The sequence below is a fragment of the Coregonus clupeaformis genome, unplaced genomic scaffold, assembly GCF_020615455.1.
Source record: "Coregonus clupeaformis isolate EN_2021a unplaced genomic scaffold, ASM2061545v1 scaf2521, whole genome shotgun sequence".
Lineage (NCBI taxonomy): Eukaryota > Metazoa > Chordata > Actinopteri > Salmoniformes > Salmonidae > Coregonus > Coregonus clupeaformis.
The window spans coordinates 46,749-69,276 of record NW_025535975.1 but is presented as its reverse complement, the minus strand read 5'-3'; positions in this window follow the sequence as shown (position 1 = coordinate 69,276).

The window sequence follows — 22,528 nt, the reverse complement described above, 5'->3', positions numbered from 1 at the left end:
GTTCGCTCTCTGGATTAAAGAGAATATAGTGGGGCTGTGTCCCAAATGGCACCCTATTCCCTATATAGTGCACTACTTTTGACCAGGGCCCATTGGGTATAGGCAATAGGGTCCCATTTGGGATGCAGACTGGGTTACTTGGGTTTACTGCCCCACGTGGAGAGTACGTGCCAGTGCCTCAAATAAATAAAAGAGGGCAGCAGTCTGAGGCTTGCATCCCAAATAGCAACCTATTCCCTATGTAGTGCACTATTTTTGATCAGGGCTCATAGGGCTCTGGTCAACAGAATAAACGTGGCAAAAACGAATGTAGACATTAATAAATGCATTTCTATAGCTTCCCAAATATTTTTTTGACAATATTGGGGGAGTGCCAAGATGGGGCACGGTGGTTTTAACAAAGGCCCCCCTATCATTCATCTAGTGTATATACTGTTCACACAATTGTTGGTAAAAAACAGGCAACATTATAGACCAACAAACTATTACTACAGTTAATATTACTAACTTTAAAAATGCAATGTATGACAGTCAATACAATTCCTCTTGGCCTTTACAATGCATTACTATATGACCGCTCACTCACGGAGAACCAAGAGCCAGATAGAGTTGATCTGCTAACTAGCTGTTCAAACATGTTTAACACCTCTGCGTCGTATTTTACTGGCAAGCAGATGAGTAACTGATTAACCTCGGGACTTCTGGTGGAGAGGGCAAAGCGTCCGTTGGGATTCTGCACTTTATCCTTGAGGAAAAGTGACACCTGGTAGAGACAATAATTCATATTTTTCAGTTTTGTTTTTTCAGAATGGGTAAACTCACTCTTTATTAGCGTGCAATTCTTTAGTTTTCAACAGCCCGATAAAGATAAAAAGGGTGTGTACACCTTTAACAGACAGGCAGAGAAGATGGTTCAACAAATATAGCTTGGCATCATAAGCAGGTTGTGGGCGAGGCAGCAGAAGATAAATGCCATCGTCTCTGTAGTTTAGGCAAAGCATTCATGTAATCTCTCACAAAGAATCAGGCTGCATCCCAAAAGGCACTCAATTCTCTACATAGTGCACTACTTTTGACAAGGGCACAATAGCGTGCCATCGATGGGCTCCCTACCTCGGATGATCTTTCGGTGTGTCTCATCCACTTGGTTGAGAACACTGGGGATGTCTCTCACAAACTACCGGATGGTGTCTCTGTGGTCCTATAAGATAAGCAGCAGGCCTCTGGGACGTGGGGCAGAGCAGGAGTTGGTATTTGAAAGCCATCGCCATCCATTCGTAAAAAGCTACACATACAACAGAAAACACAAAGGACAGTATGTTAATAATAATAATAATATAATAATAATGTAGGCCTAATACAAGATGACATGACTGGTATCTCTCTGTTCATATCTGGGAGGGGCCTCTTGAAGGGCCTAGGGGTCAAGGCTAAAGGATAGGTCGCAGTGTTTCCCAAAGCTCGGCGTCATTGGACTCTGGAGCAGTGGAAACGCGTTCTCTGGAGTGATGAGTCACGCTTCACCATCTGGCAGTCCGACGGACGAATCTGGGTGTGGAGTGTGCCAGGAGAACGCTACCTGCCCCAATGCAAAGTGCCAACTGTAACGTTTGGTAGAGGAGGAATAATGGTCTGGGGCTGTTTTTCATGGTTCGGGCTAGGGCCCTTAGTTCCAGTGAAGGGAAATCTTAACGCTACAGCATACAATGTGTGCTTCCAACTTTGTGGCAACAGTTTGGGGAAGGCCCTTTCCTGTTTCAGCATGAGAATGGCCCCGTGCACAAATCGAGGTCCATACAGTAATGGTTTGTCGAGATCAGTGTGGAAGAACTTGACCGGCCTGCACAGAGCCCTGACCTCAACCCCATTGAACACCTTTGAGATTAATTGGAACACCGACTGCTAGCCAGGCCTAATCGCCCAACATCAGTGCCTGACCTCACTAATGCTTGTGGCTGAATAGAAGCAAGTCCCTGCAGCAATGTTCCAACATCTAGTGGAAAGCCTTCCCAGAAGAGTGGAGGCTGTTATAGCAGCAAAGGGGGGACCAACTCCATATTAATGCCCATGATTTTGGAATGAGATATTGTGGTCCTCTGTAGCTCAGCTGGTAGAGCACGGCGCTTGTAACGCCAAGGTAGTGGGTTCGATCCCCGGGACCACCCATACACAAAAAAATAAAATAAATGTATGCACGCATGACTGTAAGTCGCTTTGGATAAAAGCGTCTGCTAAATATTATATTATTATATTATTATATTCGATGAACAGGTGTCCACATACTTTGGTCATGTGGTGTATGTCCAATATCCAACATTAGTGAAATAAAAAAAGTATTACCGGGATATATCAGATTGTTTAACATGCAATAGCCTATAATTACAGTGCTGTCTTGTATGACAAGCTTTCTGAACACTCAGGGAGAAAAAGGTGTAGATTCACGCGCAGAGCGTGGCAGGTGTTTATTACGCCTTCACAGAAGGCAGGAATCATGGTCACAGGCAGGCAATGGTCATGCACAGGTAGGCAAACAGGCAGGAGAATCAAAACTAGGACTGAAGGCTAAAACAGGTTCTCACAAACGAGCTAGGAAAAGGCTTAGTAGAATCAAAACGAACAATACCTCACAAGGCACAAACAGAAAGAACTGAACTAAATAAGGAGATAATGAGACCAGGTGAGTAACTAACACAGGTGAAATCAATGAACAAAAATGAAAGACAGGGCTACGTTCAAGAACACAAAGAAACAGGGCTACGTTCAAGAACACAAGGTTGTCTGGACTTCATTACTACCTTGATTACTTACCATTTATCTAGCACTCTGTTCTGTCAGTCATCAGGTAGTATTGGTTATGTTTTCCTTGTTAGACGCTTCTCTTGTTTTGTATTTGTTCCATGTTCATTTTCATTAAACTCACACTGCACTTGCTTCCAGACTCCCTGTGTCTACATTACAGAATACTACCTCAAAAATATGGAAGCAGCAGAAGATATATATATATATATACAGCTCTGGAAAAAATTAAGAGACCACTGCAAATGTTTCTTAAATCAGCATCTCTACATGTATGACAGCCATTCCATTCCAGTGTATTTTGAATTCCAACACAGGCACACCTCATTCTACTGAATTAGGTATTGATTAGGTGATCACCTGAACCAAATCTTATTTAACGAGGAAAAGTATAAAAACCACTGCTGTGGTCATCACTATCCTCTTGTAATAGGACCAGCTGGAAGGCAAAAACAGTGCTAATAGTACCTCAAAAGTAATATTAATAAAAAAATAACTATTGACCATACCAAAAGAGTTGAAAAGGAAAGTTTTGAGTGAGGAAAAGAAGGGTTCAATTCTGGCTTTACTGGCAGAGGGATACAGTGAGCGTCAGGTTGCTTCCATCCGTAAAATTTCAAAGACGGCGGTTCATAAGAACAAGGTCAAGCAGCAGACATTGGGGACAACAAAGCTACAGACCGGCAGAGGGCGAAAACGACTCTCTACTGACCGGGATGACCGCCAACTCATTAGAATGTCACTCAACAACTGTAGGATGACATCAAGTGACCTACAAAAAGAATGCAAATGGCAGCTGGGGTGAAGTGCATGGCGAGGACGGCTCGAAACAGGCTCCTAGGGGCTGGCCTGAAGTCGTGCAAAGCTAGAAAAAAGCCCTTCATCAATGAGAAGCAAAGAAGAGCCAGGCTGAGGTTTGCAAAAGACCATAAGGATTGGACCGTAGAGGACTGGAGTAAGGTCATCTTACATTTACATTTTCGTCATTTAGCAGACGCTCTTATCCAGAGTGACTTACAAATTGGTGCATTCACCTTATGATAGCCAGTGGGACGACCACTTTACAATATTATTTTTTTAATTTTTTGGGGGTGAGGTAAGGGGGGGTAGAAGGATTACTTTATCCTATCCCAGGTATTCCTTAAAGAGGTGGGGTTTCAAGTGTCTCCGTAAGGTGGTGAGTGACTCCGCTGTCCTGGCGTCGTGAGGGAGCTTGTTCCACCATTGGGGTGCCAGAGCAGCGAACAGTTTTGACTGGGCTGAGCGGGAACTGTGCTTCCGCAGAGGTAGGGGGGCCAGCAGGCCAGAAGTGGGTGAACGCAATGCCCTCGTTTGGGTGTAGGGACTGATCAGAGCCTGAAGGTACGGAGGTGCCGTTCCCCTTACAGCTCCGTAGGCAAGCACCATGGTCTTGTAGCAGATGCGAGCTTCAACTGGAAGCCAGTGGAGTGTGCGGAGGAGCGGGGTGACGTGAGAGAACTTGGGAAGGTTGAACACCAGACGGGCTGCAGCGTTCTGGATGAGTTGTAGGGGTTTAATGGCACAGGCAGGGAGCCCAGCCAACAGCGAGTTGCAGTAATCCAGACGGGAGATGACAAGTGCCTGGATTAGGACCTGTGCCGCTTCCTGTGTAAGGCAGGGTCGTACTCTGCGAATGTTGTAGAGCATGAACCTACAGGATCGGGTCACCGCCTTGATGTTAGCGGAGAACGACAGGGTGTTGTCCAGGGTCACGCCAAGACTCTTTGCACTCTGGGAGGAGGACACAACGGAGTTGTCAACCGTGATGTCGAGATCATGGAACGGGCAGTCCTTCCCCGGGAGGAAGAGCAGCTCCGTCTTGCCGAGGTTCAGCTTGAGATGGTGATCCGTCATCCACACTGATATGTCTGCCAGACATGCAGAGATGCGATTCGCCACCTGGTTATCAGAAGGGGGAAAGGAGAAGATGAATTGTGTGTCGCTCTGCGTAGCAATGATAGGAGAGGCCATGTGAGGATATGACAGAGCCAAGTGACTTGGTGTATAGCGAGAATAGGAGAGGGCCTAGAACTGAGCCCTGGGGGACACCAGTGGTGAGAGCACGTGGTGCGGAGACAGATTCTCGCCACGCCACCTGGTAGGAGCGACCTGTCAGGTAGGGACGCAATCCAAGAGTGAGCCGCGCCGAGATGACCAACTCGGAGAGGGTGGAGAGGAGGATCTGATGGTTCACAGTATCAAAGGCAGCAGATAGGTCTAGAAGGACGAGAGCAGAGGAGAGAGAGTTAGCTTTAGCAGTGCGGAGAGCCTCCGTGACACAGAGAAGAGCAGTCTCAGTTGAATGACCAGTCTTGAAACCTGACTGGTTTGGATCAAGAAGGTCATTCTGAGAGAGATAGCAAGAGAGTTGGCTAAAGACGGCACGCTCAAGAGTTTTGGAGAGAAAAGAAAGAAGGGATACTGGTCTGTAGTTGTTGACATCGGAGGGATCGAGTGTAGGTTTTTTGAGAAGGGGTGCAACTCTCGCTCTCTTGAAGACGGAAGGGACATAGCCAGCGGTCAAGGATGAGTTGATTAGCGAGGTGAGGTAAGGGAGAAGGTCTCCGGAAATGGTCTGGAGAAGAGAGGAGGGGATAGGGTCAAGCGTGCAGGTTGTTGGGCGGCCGGCCTTCACAAGTCGCAAGATTTCATCTGGAGAGAGGGGGGAGAAAGAAGTCAAAGCATAGGGTAGGGCAGTGTGAGCAGGACCAGCGGTGTCATTTGACTTAACAAACGAGGATCGGATGTCGTCAACCTTCTTTTCAAAATGGTTGACGAAGTCATCCACAGAGGGGGGGTGGGGGGGATTCAGCAGGGAGGAGAAGGTGGCAAAGAGCTTCCTAGGGTTAGAGGCAGATGCTTGGAATTTAGAGTGGTAGAAAGTGGCATTAGCAGCAGAAACAGAGGAAGAAAATGTAGAGAGGAGGGAGTGAAAAGATGCCAGGTCCGCAGGGAGTCTAGTTTTCCTCCATTTCCGCTCGGCTTCCCGGAGCCCTGTTCTGTGAGCTCGCAATGAGTCATCAAGCCACGGAGCAGGAGGGGAGGACCGAGCTGGCCGGGAGGATAGGGGACATAGAGAGTCAAAGGATGCAGAAAGGGAGGAGAGGAGGTTTAAGGAGGCAGAATCAGGAGATTGGAGGGAGAAGGATTGAGCAGAGGGAAGAGATGATAGGATGGAAGAGGAGAGGGTAGCGGGAGAGAGAGAGCGAAGGTTGCGACGGCGCATTACCATCTGAGTAGGGGCAGAGTGAGTAGTGTTGGAGGAGAGCGAGAGAGAAAAGGATACAAAGTAGTGGTCGGAGACTTGGAGGGGAGTTGCAGTGAGATTAGTAGAAGAACAGCATCAAGTAAAGATGAGGTCAAGCGTATTGCCTGCCTTGTGAGTAGGGGGGGACGGTGAGAGAGTGAGGTCAAAAGAGGAGAGGAGTGGAAAGAAGGAGGCAGAGAGAAATTAGTCAAAGGTAGACGTAGGGAGGTTAAAGTCACCCAGAACTGTGAGGAGTGAGCCATCCTCAGGAAAGAAACTTATCAAGGCGTCAAGCTCATTGATGAACTCTCCAAGGGAACCTGGAGGGCGATAAATGATAAGGATGTTAAGCTTGAATGGGCTAGTGACTGTGACAGCATGGAATTCAAATGAGGAGATAGACAGATGGGTCAGGGGAGAAAGAGAGAATGTCCACTTGGGAGAGATGAGGATTCCTGTGCCACCACCCCGCTGACCAGATGCTATCGGTGTATGTGAGAACACATGGTCAGACGAGGAGAGAGCAGTAGGAGTAGCAGTGTTTTCTGTGGTAATCCATGTTTCCGTCAGCGCCAAGAAGTCGAGGGACTGGAGGGTAGCATAGGCTGAGATGAACTCTGCCTTGTTGGCCGCAGAACGGCAGTTCCAGAGGCTGCCGGAGACCTGGAACTCCACGTGGGTCGTGCGTGCAGGGACCACCAGGTTAGAGTGGCAGCAGCCACGCGGTGTGAGGCGTTTGTATGGCCTGTGCGGAGAGGAGAGAACAGGGATAGACAGACACATAGTTGACAGGCTACAGAAAAGGCTACACTAATTCAAAGGAGATCGGAATGAAATTAACTAAACACCTGGGGAAGCGAGGCCTCCCTCACTAACCTTTCACTGAAACACTCAAATACAACTCTTCCAACTTCCAATTTAGAAATTATAATTGTTGTAATCTACAGTGGTTCAATGTTTCCAGGAATAGACTCTAACTTAGTTTATTCAGCTAGCTATCTTCTCTGATGAGTCCAATTTTCAGCTTTGCCCAACACCTGGTCGTCTAATGGTTAGACGGAGACCTGGAGAGGCCTACAAGCCACAGTGTCTCGCACCACTGTGAAATTTGGTGGAGGATCAGTGATGATCTGGGGGTGCTTCAGCAAGGCTGGAATCGGGCAGATTTGTCTTTGTGAAGGACGCATGAATCAAGCCATGTACAAGGTTGTCCTGGAAGAAAACTTGCTTCCTTTTGCTCTGACATTGTTCCCCAACTCTGAGGATTGGTTTTTCCAGCAGGACAATGCGCCATGCCACACAGCCAGGTCAATCAAGGTGTGGATGGAGGACCACCAGATCAAGACCCTGTCATGGCCAGCCCAATCTCCAGACCTGAACCCCATTGAAAACTTCTGAAATGTGATCAAGAGGAAGATGGATGGTCACAAGCCATCAAACAAAGCCGAGCTGCTTGAATTTTTGCGACAGGAGTGGCATAAGGTCACCCAACATCAATGTGAAAGACTGGTGGAGAGCATGCCAAGACACATGAAAGCTGTGATTGAAAATCAGGGTTATTCCACCAAATATTGATTTCTGAACTCTTCCTAAGTTAAAACATTAGCATTGTGTTGTAAAAAAAAAAAAAGGCTAATTGGGCCCAATTTGGACATTTTCACTTAGGGGTGTACTCACTTTTGTTGCCAGCGGTTTAGACATTAATGGCTGTGTGTTGAGTTATTTTGAGGGGACAGCAAATTTACACTGTTATACTGTACAAGCTGTACACTCACTACTTTACATTGTAGCAAAGTGTCATTTCTTCAGTGTTGTCACATGAAAAGATATACTCTAATATTTACAGAAATGTGAGGGGTGTACTCACTTTTGTGAGATACTGTATATATATCAGACGGTCAGCGAACAGGGACACCTTCTCCACCAACACCACGATCAGCTGGCGCAACTGCGTCCAACTATGGATGAGGTCCTCCACGTCCTCCACCACCTCGACACCACCCGAGAGGATTCACTTTCAAATAGCGGAGGGCCTTCTACCACGAGTCATCCCAGCGAGCCAGTCCCCCAGCCTACCCAGCAGTCCGCCCAGGTCGGTGATTCCCAACTGTCCCTCCTGGGAAAATATGATGGGACTCCATCCAAATGCCGTGGCTTCCTACTCCAGTGCTCCCTCTATTTCACTCATCAGACGGGAGCCCCCACCACCGAGAGGTCCAAGGTTGCTACGGTCATTTCCCTGCTGACCGTGCGGGCGTCAGAGTGGGCTACGGCCGTCTGGGAGAGAGGAGAGGAGGAGCTGGATTCCTACAAGGGGTTCATGGCTCTGTTCAGGGCGGTCTTCGACCATCCACCGGAGGGCAGAGAGGGACGTCAGCGACTACCCCAACTCCGGCAGGGTGCCCAGACCGCTGCAGAGTACGCCCTCACCTTCCGGACCGCGGCAGCCTCCAGTGGATGGAATGAGCTGGCGCTCCGCACCCTATTCCGAAGAGGACTGCGCGAGGAGGACAAGGGCTGTAAGTAAGCATTTCACTGTAATGTCTGCACCTGTTGTATTCGGCGCATGTGACCAATAAAATTTGATTTGATTTGATTTGAACCTTCTTCGGGAGCGTCGGCGGTCCCCCCGTCCCTCGCCGTCCTGAGGCAGAGCCTGAAATAGAGGTCACATCTCTCCGCGGCAGAGCGACGTCGCTGGAGACGACTGGGGTTGTGTCCCTATTGCAGCCAGGAGGGGCACCGGCTACAGCTGTGTCTGGTGCGCACTAACCCGAAGTCCACCGGGGCAGAGGGACAGCCCCGTGGTCATCTGTCTCCCAGGGTAGGCGTGAGTATTCCTTAATCGATTTCCGCCAAACCCATCCTGGTTTCTATTTCACTGGCTGGCTGTCCCTCAGATGTTGTCTCTACGGCTCTAGTGGAGTCCGGTGCCACAGGGAATTTCACTTTCAAATAGCGGAGGGCCTTCTACCACGAGTCATCCCAGCGAGCCAGTCCCCCAGCCAACTCCCCACTAATTACCGGATTTCACCATCTTTTCATGTTTCCCTTCTCAACATCATCCGACATTTCCACCTTCGGCGTCCGGACCGGGCCCGCTCCTCGCCCTCGGGGCCGTATCCCTGGCCGGTGTCGTCCTGCTGTTGGAGCCGTGCGTTGGGGGGGTACTGTCCCGTCTACTCCCGCTCGCCCCCTCCGGCGCTCGACGTCACCGGTCTATTAACCACCGATCCTGGCAACCCATCATTACGCACACCTGGCACCATTATTACGAACACCTGCGACCCATCATCAGTCACACCTGGACTTCATTACTACCTTGATTACTTACCATTTATCAAGCACTCTGTTCTGTCAGTCATCAGGTAGCACTGGTTATGTTTTCCTTGTTAGACGCTTCTCTTGTTTTGTATTTGTTCCATGTTCGTTTTCATTAAACTCACACTGCACTTGCTTCCAGACTCCCTGTGTCTACGTTACAGTGTGCAAGTGCAACAGGTGCGCGTGACAGGTGGCTTCTTGATTCGCTCAAAATCACGTGTCACGGCAGAACACAACCAATCAGACAAATTGAACCACAACATTGCCCACCCACAACTCTCCCAGAAGTAATTCCATTTGAGAAAATCCAAACCAGTTTACTGCTGGTACCAATGACTGTAGGCTGGTACTTAGCCTACTGCTGGATATGATAACGTAGTCTAATGCTGCGTTCATAACCATGTGGGAAGGTGTTAATTTCCAGTTGTGTATTAGTAAATACGAGTTTGAATAGCTTCTGTCATGCCACTGACGGCTGTATAACAATATGAAAAATACTCACATTAATGAATTGCTCCTTTTCTGTTACCATAAAACGGGAGATAAATCAGTAATCACACATTACAGTTTAATTATTGTGTCTAGCAAATGTTTCTGTAATGTTGAAAGGAAACGTTCCAAAGTCAAAATGTTCAACAACTCTCTCATCATCATCGTCATCATCATCATCATCTTTTGTAAAATTTTTAATCTATATTAACTTATCATGGGGTACAGTCTCATGGAATGGGATGTATTAGTGTGTGTGGATGTGTGTGTGTGACTTAAGGCAGGACAGGGACAGTTAAGCACGCAAATTCCTTCTACTGTATCTTTTATGTAAATTTGTGAGCTACAGAGATGGTTCCACGAACTTGATCATAGTTAACCGCTCCTACCAACTGGGGGATTAGAATACTATCCTCTACTATACTATACAACACCTTTAGAGGTAAGGAAATATCTTCAATGTATTGTTTTTTAACTCTCAGATCACTTTCAATTCTGTGATTATTTGGCTTTTGAGGGAGGATAAGGTTTGAGTTTTTAAAATAGCTAAAACAATTCTCACAATCTGAGTTTAGCTATTGCATTCCATGGGTTTGTAAGTTTAGTATGTAGTCATTGTTCTACAGTAAAGGAGTTTAGTACGTAGTCATTGTTCTACAGTAAAGGAGTTTAGTACGTAGTCATTGTTATACAGTAAAGGAGTTTAGTACGTAGTCATTGTTCTACAGTAAAGGAGTTTAGTATGTAGTCATTGTTATACAGTAAAGGAGTTTAGTACGTAGTCATTGTTATACAGTAAAGGAGTTTAGTACGTAGTCATTGTTATACAGTAAAGGAGTTTAGTACGTAGTCATTGTTATACAGTAAAGGAGTTTAGTACGTAGTCATTGTTATACAGTAAAGGAGTTTAGTACGTAGTCATTGTTATACAGTAAAGGAGTTTAGTACGTAGTCATTGTTATACAGTAAAGGAGTTTAGTACGTAGTCATTGTTATACAGTAAAGGAGTTTAGTACGTAGTCATTGTTATACAGTAAAGGAGTTTAGTACGTAGTCATTGTTATACAGTAAAGGAGTTTAGTATGTAGTCATTGTTCTACAGTAAAGGAGTTTAGTACGTAGTCATTGTTCTACAGTAAAGGAGATGAGTGTACTGTATTTCCATATCCACTCTTTCCTTTCCCAGACTGGCTTCATTGGGAATACTACAACCATGGGCTTCCCTCTATGCCTATATCTTCTCTTTTTGTAAGTAAGAGTTATCTGCTTGCATACCATTTTTTTGCCACATGGAGTTTGTCATAAACATGACATAATCATAATATTAATGTAGGTTGATATAAATGTGATTTTATGTCTCTTCCCTTTCAGGATTTTCACAACTGCTTGTGGTTCAGGTTTTAGTGACAACTCAATGCTTCATGAAAACTCTTATAAGGAAAAGTGGATGGAATCTATACCTGATGACCAACTCCTTTCAGCTGTTACTATTCCTGGAACTCATGAGAGCCTAACTCTGTACGGTGGACCACTTATACAGTGTCAGGCTTGGACCTTGGACAACCAGCTGAAAGCAGGATTGCGGTACTTTGATTTACGTATAGAGGCCAGTATTTTCTACAACACCCTTGATGTCATGGATGGGCATATAAAACATACCAAGTTCCATGAGGTGCTAAACCTTCTGTGGGAGTTCTTGGGTAAATATGAAAGTGAGACTGTGCTTTTGAGAGTGACACTGCAAGGGATGAGCATCAAGAAAGCTAGAGAATCTATTGAGGAATTGATCAAGAAATCTGAAGATAAAGTATGGACAAAGACGTTGGTCCCCCACATGCGAGACGCGAGAAGGAAGATCGTCTTTTTGCAGAGTACCAATTTCAATGTCGGAACCCTTAACCATGATACTTTCGTCACTTTCGACGACTGGTTCAAAGATGTTGTAAACAAGATGAAGACGATCACAAAACATCTAAAAGAAGCTCAAAATAATTGTGCTCATGCAATTACACTGACTGACACCTCCGCCACAGGCTTTTTCAAAGGCCCTAAAACTGTGGCCAGGGTGGTTAATGATCAGCTCAATAAGCTCATGGGTAAACTAAAGACAGGCTCTGATAAACCAGACTGCTTGGGGGTAATCAGCATGGACTTCCCCAGTCCGGACCTCATCCAGAACATCATTGAGGTCAATAGACAACCAGGGAGCGGTTCATATGAACACCTAGTAGAGCCTGAACCAGAGCCTGAACCAGCAGAGCCTGAACCAATACAGCTTCAACCAGTAGAGCCTGAACCAGCAGAACTTGAACCAGAGCCTGAACCAGCAGAACCTGAAGAGCCTGAACCAGTAGAGCCTGAACCAGTAGAGCCTGAACCAGCAGAGCTTGAACTAGTAGAGCCTGAACCAGCAGAACATGACGAACCTAGACAAGCAGAGTCTGAACCAGCAGAGCCTGAACCAGTAGAGCCTGAATCAGCAGAGCCTGAACCAGTAGAGCCTGAACCAGCAGAGCCTGAACTAGTAGAGCCTGAACCAGCAGAACCTGAACCAGCAGAACAAGACGAACCTGGACAAGCAGAGCCTGAACCAGCAGAGCCTGGGGAGCCTGAACCAGCAGAGCCTGAGCCAGTAGAAGAGCCTGAACCAGCAGAGCCTGAGCCCGCAGACCCTGAACCAGCAGAGCCTGAGCCAGAAGAAGAGCCTGAACCAGCAGAGCCTGAGCCTGCAGAACTTGAACCAGAGCCTGAACCAGCAGAACCCGAAGAGCCTGAACCAGTAGAGCCTGAACCAGTAGAGCCTGAATCAGCAGAGCCTGAACCAGTAGAGCCTGAACCAGCAGAACCTGAAGAGCCTGAACCAGTAGAGCCTGAACCAGTAGAGCCTGAACCAGCAGAGCTTGAACTAGTAGAGCCTGAACCAGCAGAGCCTGAACCAGCAGAACATGACGAACCTAGACAAGCAGAGTCTGAACCAGCAGAGCCTGAACCAGTAGAGCCTGAATCAGCAGAGCCTGAACCAGTAGAGCCTGAACCAGCAGAGCCTGAACTAGTAGAGCCTGAACCAGTAGAGCCTGAATCAGTAGAGCCTGAACCCGCAGAACCTGAAGAGCCTGAACCAGTAGAGCCTAAACCAGCAGAACCTGAACCAGCAGAACATGACGAACCTGGACAAGGAGAGTCTGAACCAGCAGAGCCTGGGGAAACTGAACCAGCAGAGCCTGAACCAGCAGATCCTGGACAAGCAGGGCCTGAACCAGCAGAGCCTGGGGAGCCTGAACCAGCAGAGCCTGAACCAGCAGATCCTGAACCAGCAGGGCCTGAACTAGTAGAGTCTGAACCAGCAGAACCTGAACCAGCAGAACATGACGAACCTGGACAAGCAGAGCCTGAACCAGCAGAGCCTGGGGAGCCTGAACCAGCAGAGCCTGAGCCAGTAGAAGAGCCTGAACCAGCAGAGCCTGAGCCCGCAGAGCCTGAACCAGCAGAGCCTGAGCCAGAAGAAGAGCCTGAACCAGCAGAGCCTGAGCCTGCAGAGCCTGAACCAGCAGAGCCTGAGCCAATAGAAGAGCCTGAACCAGCAGAGCCTGAGCCCACAGAGCCTGAACCAGCAGAGCCTGAGCCAGTAGAAGAGCCTGAACCAGCAGAGCCTGAGCCTGTAGAAGAGCCTGAACCAGCAGAGCCTGAATCCGCAGAGCCTGAACCAGCAGAGCCTGAGCCAGTAGAAGAGCCTGAACCAGCAGAGCCTGAGCCAGTAGAGCCTGAGCCTGCAGAGCCTGAGCCTGCAGAGCCTGAACCAGCAGAGCCTGAGCCAGTAGAAGAGCCTGAACCAGCAGAGCCTGAGCCAGTAGAGGAGCCTGAACCAGCAGAGCCTGAGCCCGCAGACCCTGAACCAGCAGAGCCTGAGCCAGTAGAAGAGCCTGAACCAGCAGAGCCTGAGCCTGCAGAGCCTGAACCAGCAGAGCCGGAGCCAGTAGAAGAGCCTGAACCAGCAGAGCCTGAGCCCGCAGAGCCTGAACCAGCAGAGCCTGAGCCAGAAGAAGAGCCTGAACCAGCAGAGCCTGAGCCTGCAGAGCCTGAACCAGCAGAGCCTGAGCCAATAGAAGAGCCTGAACCAGCAGAGCCTGAGCCCACAGAGCCTGAACCAGTAGAGCCTGAGCCAGTAGAGGAGCCTGAACCAGCAGAGCCTGAGCCCGCAGAGCCTGAACCAGCAGAGCCTGAGCCAGTAGAAGAGCCTGAACCAGCAGAGCCTGAGCCTGTAGAAGAGCCTGAACCAGCAGAGCCTGAATCTGCAGAGCCTGAACCAGCAGAGCCTGAGCCAGTAGAAGAGCCTGAACCAGCAGAGCCTGAGCCAGTAGAAGAGCCTGAACCAGCAGAGCCTGAGCCCGCAGACCCTGAACCAGCAGAGCCTGAGCCAGTAGAGGAGCCTGAACCAGCAGAGCCTGCAGAGCCTGAACCAGCAGAGCCTGAGCCAGTAGAAGAGCCTGAACCAGCAGAGCCTGCAGAGCCTGAACCAGCAGAGCCTGAGCCCACAGACCCTGAACCAGCAGAGCCTGAGCCAGTAGAAGAGCCTGAACCAGCAGAGCCTGAGCCTGCAGAGCCTGAACCAGCAGAGCCTGAGCCAGTAGAAGAGCCTGAACCAGCAGAGCCTGAGCCCGCAGAGCCTGAACCAGCAGAGCCTGAGCGCGCAGAGCCTGAACCTGCAGAGCTTGGACCAGCAGAGACAGAACCAGCAGAATATGAAGAACCTGAACCAGGAGAGACTGAACCAGCAGAGTCTGTAGAGCCTGAACCAGCAGAGCCTGAACCAGCAGAGCCTGAACCAGTAGAGCCTGATGAACCTGAACCAGCAGAGCCTGAAGTGCCTGAGCCAGTAGAAGAGCCTGAACCAGCAGAGCCTGAACCAGTAGAGCTTGAACCAGTAGAACCAGTAGAGCCTGAACCTTCAGGGGAGCCTGAACCAGTACAGCCTGAACCAGCAGAGCCTGAACCAGCAGAGCCTGAGCCAGTAGAGCCTGAACCAGCAGAACCAGTAGAGCCTGAACCTTCAGGGGAGCCTGAACCAGTACAGCCTGAACCAGCAGAGCCTGAACCAGCAGAGCCTGAGCCAGTAGAGCCTGAACCAGCAGAACCAGTAGAGCCTGAACCTTCAGGGGAGCCTGAACTAGTAGAGCCTGAACCAGCAGAGCTTGAACCAGCAGAGCCTGAATCAGTGGAGCCTGAACCAGCAGAGCCTGAACCAGCAGAGGCTGAAGAGCCTGAACCAGCAGAGCCTGAACCAGCAGAACCTGAACCAGTAGAGCCTGAACCAACAGAGCCTGGTGAGCGTGAACCTCCAGGGAAGCCTGTAGAACCTAAGGAAAAACCTAGGAAGAAGAAATGTCATAGAAACATAAGACTAACATATAAGCATTAACATACAATTCAGTTCTTGTCCAATGAACCTCAGAACTGTGCCCAAAACCCCCAAACAATTAATACAATGTCAAATCTTCCACACATTTATTTATCTAGACTCCCAAACATGTATTTGTCTAGACGTCCATTGTGTTCTGAGGCCAAGGTAAGAGGCAGCTGTGGTTAATGTGTTGTGAGAAGAAGGAAGAGAGTTCCACACTTCTACTACAGTTTAAAACAATATACAGCAGAGGTGTCAAACTCATTCCACAGAGGGCCTATTGTCTGCAGGTTAGACAACCAGGTGAGGGGAGTTCCTTACTAATTAGTGACATCATTTTATCAATCAAGTACAAGGGAGGAACGAAAACCCGCAGACACTCTGCCGTCTGTGGAATGACTTTGACACGTGATATACAGTATATCTGGTGCTTCTTTATGTACATTACAATTACGGTTGCCTCTCTTTTGGCTCTCTTCTTCAACATTACATGTCATTTTCTCCTCAATCCCCTTTGAAATAAAGATTAAAACAATACATTTATCTGGTCTTCCTTCATGTACATCTCCATCAACTGAACTGACTACGCTAGCGCGAGAGCCAGAGTTGCTAGAACGAGAGTGTGAGAAGCAACCAGCAAAAGCGAGTGCCCCCTCTGCTGGCCGCAACAAGCACAACACTGTCATTCCAATACACAGTTTGATGTTTCCACGACAATTGCATGTTTAATAGGGAATAGCCAACTTCTACACTACCTTGCAGTTGATAATGTGATGGTTACTGGTAAATTAACACATCTGCACTTGGCACTCTCTGATGATTTGTTCCCCACACAAAGAATATTCCAACTTCTAACTCATAACTAAACCCACAGTCAGTGACTCCTATAGGGTTAAATGTAATAGTCCTACTGGAAAATACTACTTCAAATTAATGTAGTCTTCAAGATGACCAGATCCTCCCTCTCAAAATGTATCTATTCAAAGATATTTGGTTTATAATCGCTTTCTGTGATGAAACAGGAAATACGTTTTTTTAAATGTCATATGGCACTGATTCTAAAAGATTTATATTGCAAGGTTAAGTAAAACAATTACATATTGCCAGCAGACAGACATATATGATTCATTGTGATGCATAAATGATGATCCATAAGAAACTAGCCTAAGCATCAATCAGGTACTGCTTAACAGGGCTTTCTGAGTCGCTCTTGAGAATGGAAAATAAAAAACAACTCAGACACATGCCAGTATGATGAAGTCAGGTAAGAGCTTTATGTCACAGTTCCCTCAGCCAGAACCCAAAAGCAGACCAGGACAAGGAGAGTTGAACGAAAGTGAGGGTTTATTCGGATACAAACAAAAGGTGCAGAATATTCCAGGGGCAGAGCGGGCGGCGTGGATGAGTAGTTGGGGGGTGCAGTGCAAGGTCCAGTGATGGCTCGGCAGCCGCCGACCATCAGGCAGAGGTGGGGTGAAGGTTCCGGACGTGTGACTGCAGGTGAAACAAAAACGGAGGTAAGGACACAAAACTCAACAAAGTACAAAACAACAAAACTCACGCTAGATACTCTAACTGATACGCAGATACACCTACTGTTCATGGCTAACGATCCGGCAGGAACTGGATGTTGGGCCAGAGCCTAAGAAAGGTGCTGATTAGGCCCAGGTGTGCAGATTGCTAATGGGAAGCAGGTGCGGAAACCAGAGCGCTCCCCGGAGCGTTCCCGAACCCTCGGGAAACTGGAGATTACGACCAGGACCCGACTCAGACAGCCGGGATCGTTACAGTACCCCCCTCCGACGAACGCCACCGGGCGGACTCCCCGGAGCGCCAGGATGAAGGCGGTAAAAGTCCCTGATGAGATCCGCATCTAGGACCTGTCGCCGCGGAATCCAACTCCTCTCTTCAGGACCATACCCCTCCCAGTCCACGAGATACTGGAAACCCCGGCCCCGCCCGTCTGGAATCCATAATGCGACGCACCGTGTAGGCAGGACCACCTCCGATCATCCGAGGAGGAGGAGGAGGAGGCGGAGGAGGCAACAGAGGACTGAGTAAGACAGGCTTGAGGCAGGAGACATGAAAGGTGGGATGGACTCTGAGCGTCCTCGGTAGTTTGAGTCGCACTGCCACTGGATTGATCACCTTCTCTCACCACAAACGGACCAATAAACTTCGGTAACAACTTCCTAGACTCAGTCCGTAACGGAAGATCCCCGTGTGGCCAACCAAACCCTATCTCCGATGGTATAGGTGGGAGCGGGGTCCGGCGACGTCGCCTGGAGCTGATACCGGTCCGAACCTCTAAGGAGTGCCTTTCTGGCCCGATGCCAGGTCCGGTGGCAACGACGAATATGGGCCTGAACAGAAGGCACAGAGAGCTCCTTCTCCTGAGAAGGGAACAGGGGAGGTTGGTAGCCATACAGGCACTGGAAGGGAGACATCCCAGTGGCAGATGTAGGGGAGAGTATTGTGGGCATACTCAACCCAAGGCAACTGAGAGGCCCAGGAGGTGGGGTTGGAAGAGACCAGACAGCGTAGCGTGGATTCCATCTTCTGGTTGGCTCTCTCCGCCTGACCATTGGATTGGGGGGTGAAAACCAGATGTGAGACTGACTGTAGCTCCAATGGCCAAACAGAAGGACTTCCAGACAGCAGAGGTAAACTGAGGGCCACGGTCGGAAACGATATCACTGGGCAAACCGTGGACCCTGAAAACCTCCCTGACCAGGATCTCGGACGTCTCCGAGGCAGAGGGAAGCTTGGCAATAGGCACAAAGTGGGCGAACTTGCTGAACCTGTCCACGATAGTCAGAACGACCGTGTTCCCCCTAGAAGCGGGCAACCCCGTGACGAAGTCCAGGGCCAGATGCGACCATGGACGCCGGGGAATAGGAAGGGGGTGAAGTAGTCCAGAGCTGGGCCGATTGGTACTCTTATTCTGCGCACACACTGGACAGGCAGCCACAAAACCCCGAGTATCCTCGGCCATGGCCGGCCACCAAAAACGTCTGCGAAGAAACGCCATTGTCCGAGCCACGCCGGGGTGACAAGCCATCTTACTGGCGTGGGACCAGTTGAGAACAGCAGGACGAACCGACTCAGGCACAAACAACCGACCGGGTGGACCGTTACCGGGACCGGGCTGAGTCCGAAGGGCCGCCAGCACCTCCTCCTCAATCCTCCACATAACTGCTCCCACGACGCAGTTCCGGGGGAGAATTGTCTCGGTCTTGGACCCACTCTCCTCCGTCTTGGAGAACATCCGGGACAAGGCGTCCGCCTTGCCGTTCTTAGATCCAGGTCGGAACGTCAGGACAAACTTGAATCGTCCGAAAAACAACGCCCACCTGGCCTGACGGGAGTTGAGACGTTTAGCCGACTGCACGTAAGCAAGATTCTTGTGGTCAGTCCAGACAATAAACGGTTGCTCCGCCCCCTCCAACCAGTGGCGCCACTCCTCCAAGGCAAGTTTCACCGCGAGAAGCTCCCGGTTACCCACATCGTAATTCCTCTCCGCAGGCGAAAAGGCGACGAGGTAGTAGGCGCAGGGATGGAGTTTACTGTCCGTGGAGCATCGCTGCGACAGGATGGCGTCAACTCCCACATCAGACGCGTTCCACTTCAACGACGAACTGACGGGCCGTGTCCGGGTTGAGAGAAATCGGTGCGTTGGTGAATCGCCTCTTCAAATCCAGAAACGCTCGATCCGCCTCCGGATTCCACTTGAAGGTCCTGATGCTGGAAGTCAAGGCAGTTAATGGAGCGGCCACACGGCTGTAATCCCGGATGAATCTGCGGTAGAAATTCGCAAAACCCCAAAAATCTCTGGAGTTGCAATCTCGTACGGGCTGAGCCCATTCCAGAACCGCTCTAACCTTCTCCTGATCCATCCTAATCTCACCCCTGGAGATGATGTACCCGAGAAAGGATGTAGTGTGGGCGTGAAACTCGCACTTCTCGGCCTTCACGAACAGGCGATTCTCCAACAATCGCTGCAGAACCTGCCGGACATGCTGGACGTGGTCGGAAGGTTCCTTCGAGAAGATCAGAATGTCATCCAGGTAAACAAACACGAAGAGACCGATCATATCTCTCAGGACGTCGTTCACCATACTCTGGAATACCGCTGGAGCATTGGTCAGTCCAAACGGCATCACCTGATACCAGGTGACCCATCGGTGTATTGAAACCCGTCAACCACTCGTCCCCCTCTCTGATCCGGACCAGGTGATACGCATTGCGTAGGTCTAGCTTGGTGAACACCGTAGCACCCTGTAAGGAGTCGAAGGCAGAACTCATCAAGGGCAGGGGATACTTGTTCTTGACCGTGATGTCATTCAACCCCGATAATCAATACACGGTCGAAGAGAGCCATCCTTCTTTCCCACAAAGAAGAATCCTGCCCCAGGGGTGATGACGAGGGACGAACGAGACCAGCAGCTAGGGACTCCTTGATGTAGGTCTCCAACGCCTCACGTTCAGGTCGGGAGATACTGTATAACCTTCCCTTGGGGTAGACAGCTCCAGGAACCAGGTTGATGGCACAATCATATGGTCGGGTGGGGAGGAAGTGACAGAGCCTTCTGCTTACTGAAAACTTCCCCCAAATCGTGATATGTCTCGGGAACCAGGGACAACTCTGGGGGTTTAGCCTCAATCACCTGACTGGGAACCGAATGGGGGCAGGCAGTCTTGAGACAGTTAGCATGACAATCAAGGCTCCAACTCGTTACCTTGCCCGTCACCCAATCGAACGTGGGATTGTGTTCCTTCAGCCAGGGGTATCCAAGGACCAGAGGAACATGGGAAGACGGCAGAATGAAAAATGAAATCATCTCAGAATGATTCCCCGACAACCGCATCTTAACCGGTTCAGTCCTCATCGTGATACGTGCCAGACTACTGCCGTTCAGAGTGGTCGCTTCAATGGCTTCCGGCAATTGCTCCTTGGAAAGCCCCAGCTGTTCCACCAACTCGGCATCAAGAAAGCTTCCCATCGGCACCTGAATCGATAAAAGCGTTAAGCGCTAAGCTCTGATTCCTGTTCACAAGGGTAGCCGAAGCGGGGTCTGACAGAGGTACTGAGAGGTTGAAACTGGCTCGCTAAAAGTCCTCCCAACTTTAGCGAGCCGGGCAGTTTGACGACCGCCGGGAACAAGTGGAGATGTAATGTCCCGAGCGACCACAGTAGAGGCAGCAGTTGGTCTTACGTCTATGTTGACGCTCCTCCTTGGTTAACCCGTGCCGCCCCACTTGCATGGGTTCAGAATCGGGAGAGAGGTCCTCTCCACTAATCCTTAGTGGTGGAGAATGATCGACGTGTTCTGGTCCACCACCCGACCCGACTGGGAACTGAGAAGCTGATCGATTGGACGGACCCCATTGCTTCTCCCTCCTTCGCCTCTCGGACTCGATTATCCACCCGAATAGACAAGGCTACCAAGCTGTCCAGGTCACTAGGCTCCGGATAGGAGATCAACTCATCCTTGAGCTGCTCCGACAGGCCCTGGTAAAAGGCCGCTTGCAAAGACTCCTCGTTCCACCCACTCTCCACAGCCAACGTCTTGAACTCGATCACGAAGTCGGCCACGCTGCGAGTTCCTTGGTGAAGAGAAAACAGACGCCTAGCTGCGTCCCTCCCTCGGACGGAATGGTCGAAGAGCTTCCTCATCTCGGCCGTGAACCCCTGGTATGAAGCCATGCAGGGATCCTGTCGTTCCCAAACGGCTGAAGCCCACTCCAGCGCTCGACCACGCAGCAACTCAATCAAAAAGGCTATCCTAGCCTTGTCAGTGGCATAAGAGTAGGGCTGTAGATCGAACACTAACCCACACACTGCATAAGGAAGGAACGGCATCTTCCCAGCTCCCCCTCATATTTCTCCGGCGCCGGAACCTTGGGCTCACGGAGGGACACAACTTCAGAAGCGGCAGGCGAGATGGGTGAAACCGGTAGTGGGTCCTCCACCGGACACTGGCGTTGGTTCTGGACCTCCATCAGGCCGGTAGAAAGGTTCCGAACTGACAACGCGATCTCCTGTAGTGCCGTGCTATGATGGCCCAACATCTTCTCCTGCTGGGTAATGGCATGGCGAACGGAGTCCAGGTCCGCTGGGTTCATAATTGGCCGGATCGTTCTGTCACAGTTCCCTCAGCCAGAACCCAAAAGCAGACCAGGACAAGGAGAGTTGAACGAAAGTGAGGGTTTATTCGGATACAAACAAAAGGTGCAGAATATTCCAGGGGCAGAGCGGGCGGCGTGGATGAGTAGTTGGGGGTGCAGTGCAAGGTCCAGTGATGGCTTTCGGCAGCCGCCGACCATCAGGCAGAGAGTGGGGTGAAGGTTCCGGACGTGTGACTGCAGGTGAAACAAAAACGGAGGTAAGGACACAAAAACTCAACAAAGTACAAAACAACAAAACTCACGCTAGATACTCTAACTGATACGCAGATACACCTACTGTTCATGGCTAACGATCCGGCAGGAACTGGATGTTGGGCCAGAGCCTAAGAAAGGTGCTGATTAGGCCCAGGTGTGCAGATTGCTAATGGGAAGCAGGTGCGGAAACCAGAGCGCTCCCCGGAGCGTTCCCGAACCCTCGGGAAACTGGAGATTACGACCAGGACCCGACTCAGACAGCCGGGATCGTTACACTTTAGGCATACAAGTGCAGAGAAAGGGTGTATTGTTCTGTCACACAGGTCATCAGACCACACAGGTGACTTCTCTGTCTTACATGAACTGGCTGTCTGGGCTGGGTCTAAGCTTATACCAACAATGAGTTGACCTTTATCCTCCTTTTACGGTGTAGGAAAATGTAGAGTAGTTATTTTCCAGCTTTGTCTATGGAATCTCAAACGTATACTTTCTTTTCGGATTGTGGACCATTCGGTGGGTTATAGACAGTAGATAATAGACAGTGGGCTATAATAGTGCTTATGACAGTGTACAGGGAAAAGCTCACCGATACTATCAGCCTTTTTCCCCTTTATGTCATCAACAACACTTAGAAAGGAAGATCCAATCCATTGGCAGAAATCTATACAGAAAATAAAAAGAAAGGCCTGATTCACTAGGCGCACTTGAAACTTTTTTGTAAAAGGCTTTGAAACAACTGTTTAGTTGGCTGGTGAATGAATGATCAACTGCCGTTGGCCTGTTTTCTAACCTAAAGAAAAGACGGGAAAAACCCTCTATTTCCTCGTGCGGAGTTGAAGCCTATGACGTCATCGCCTCCGATATTTAGC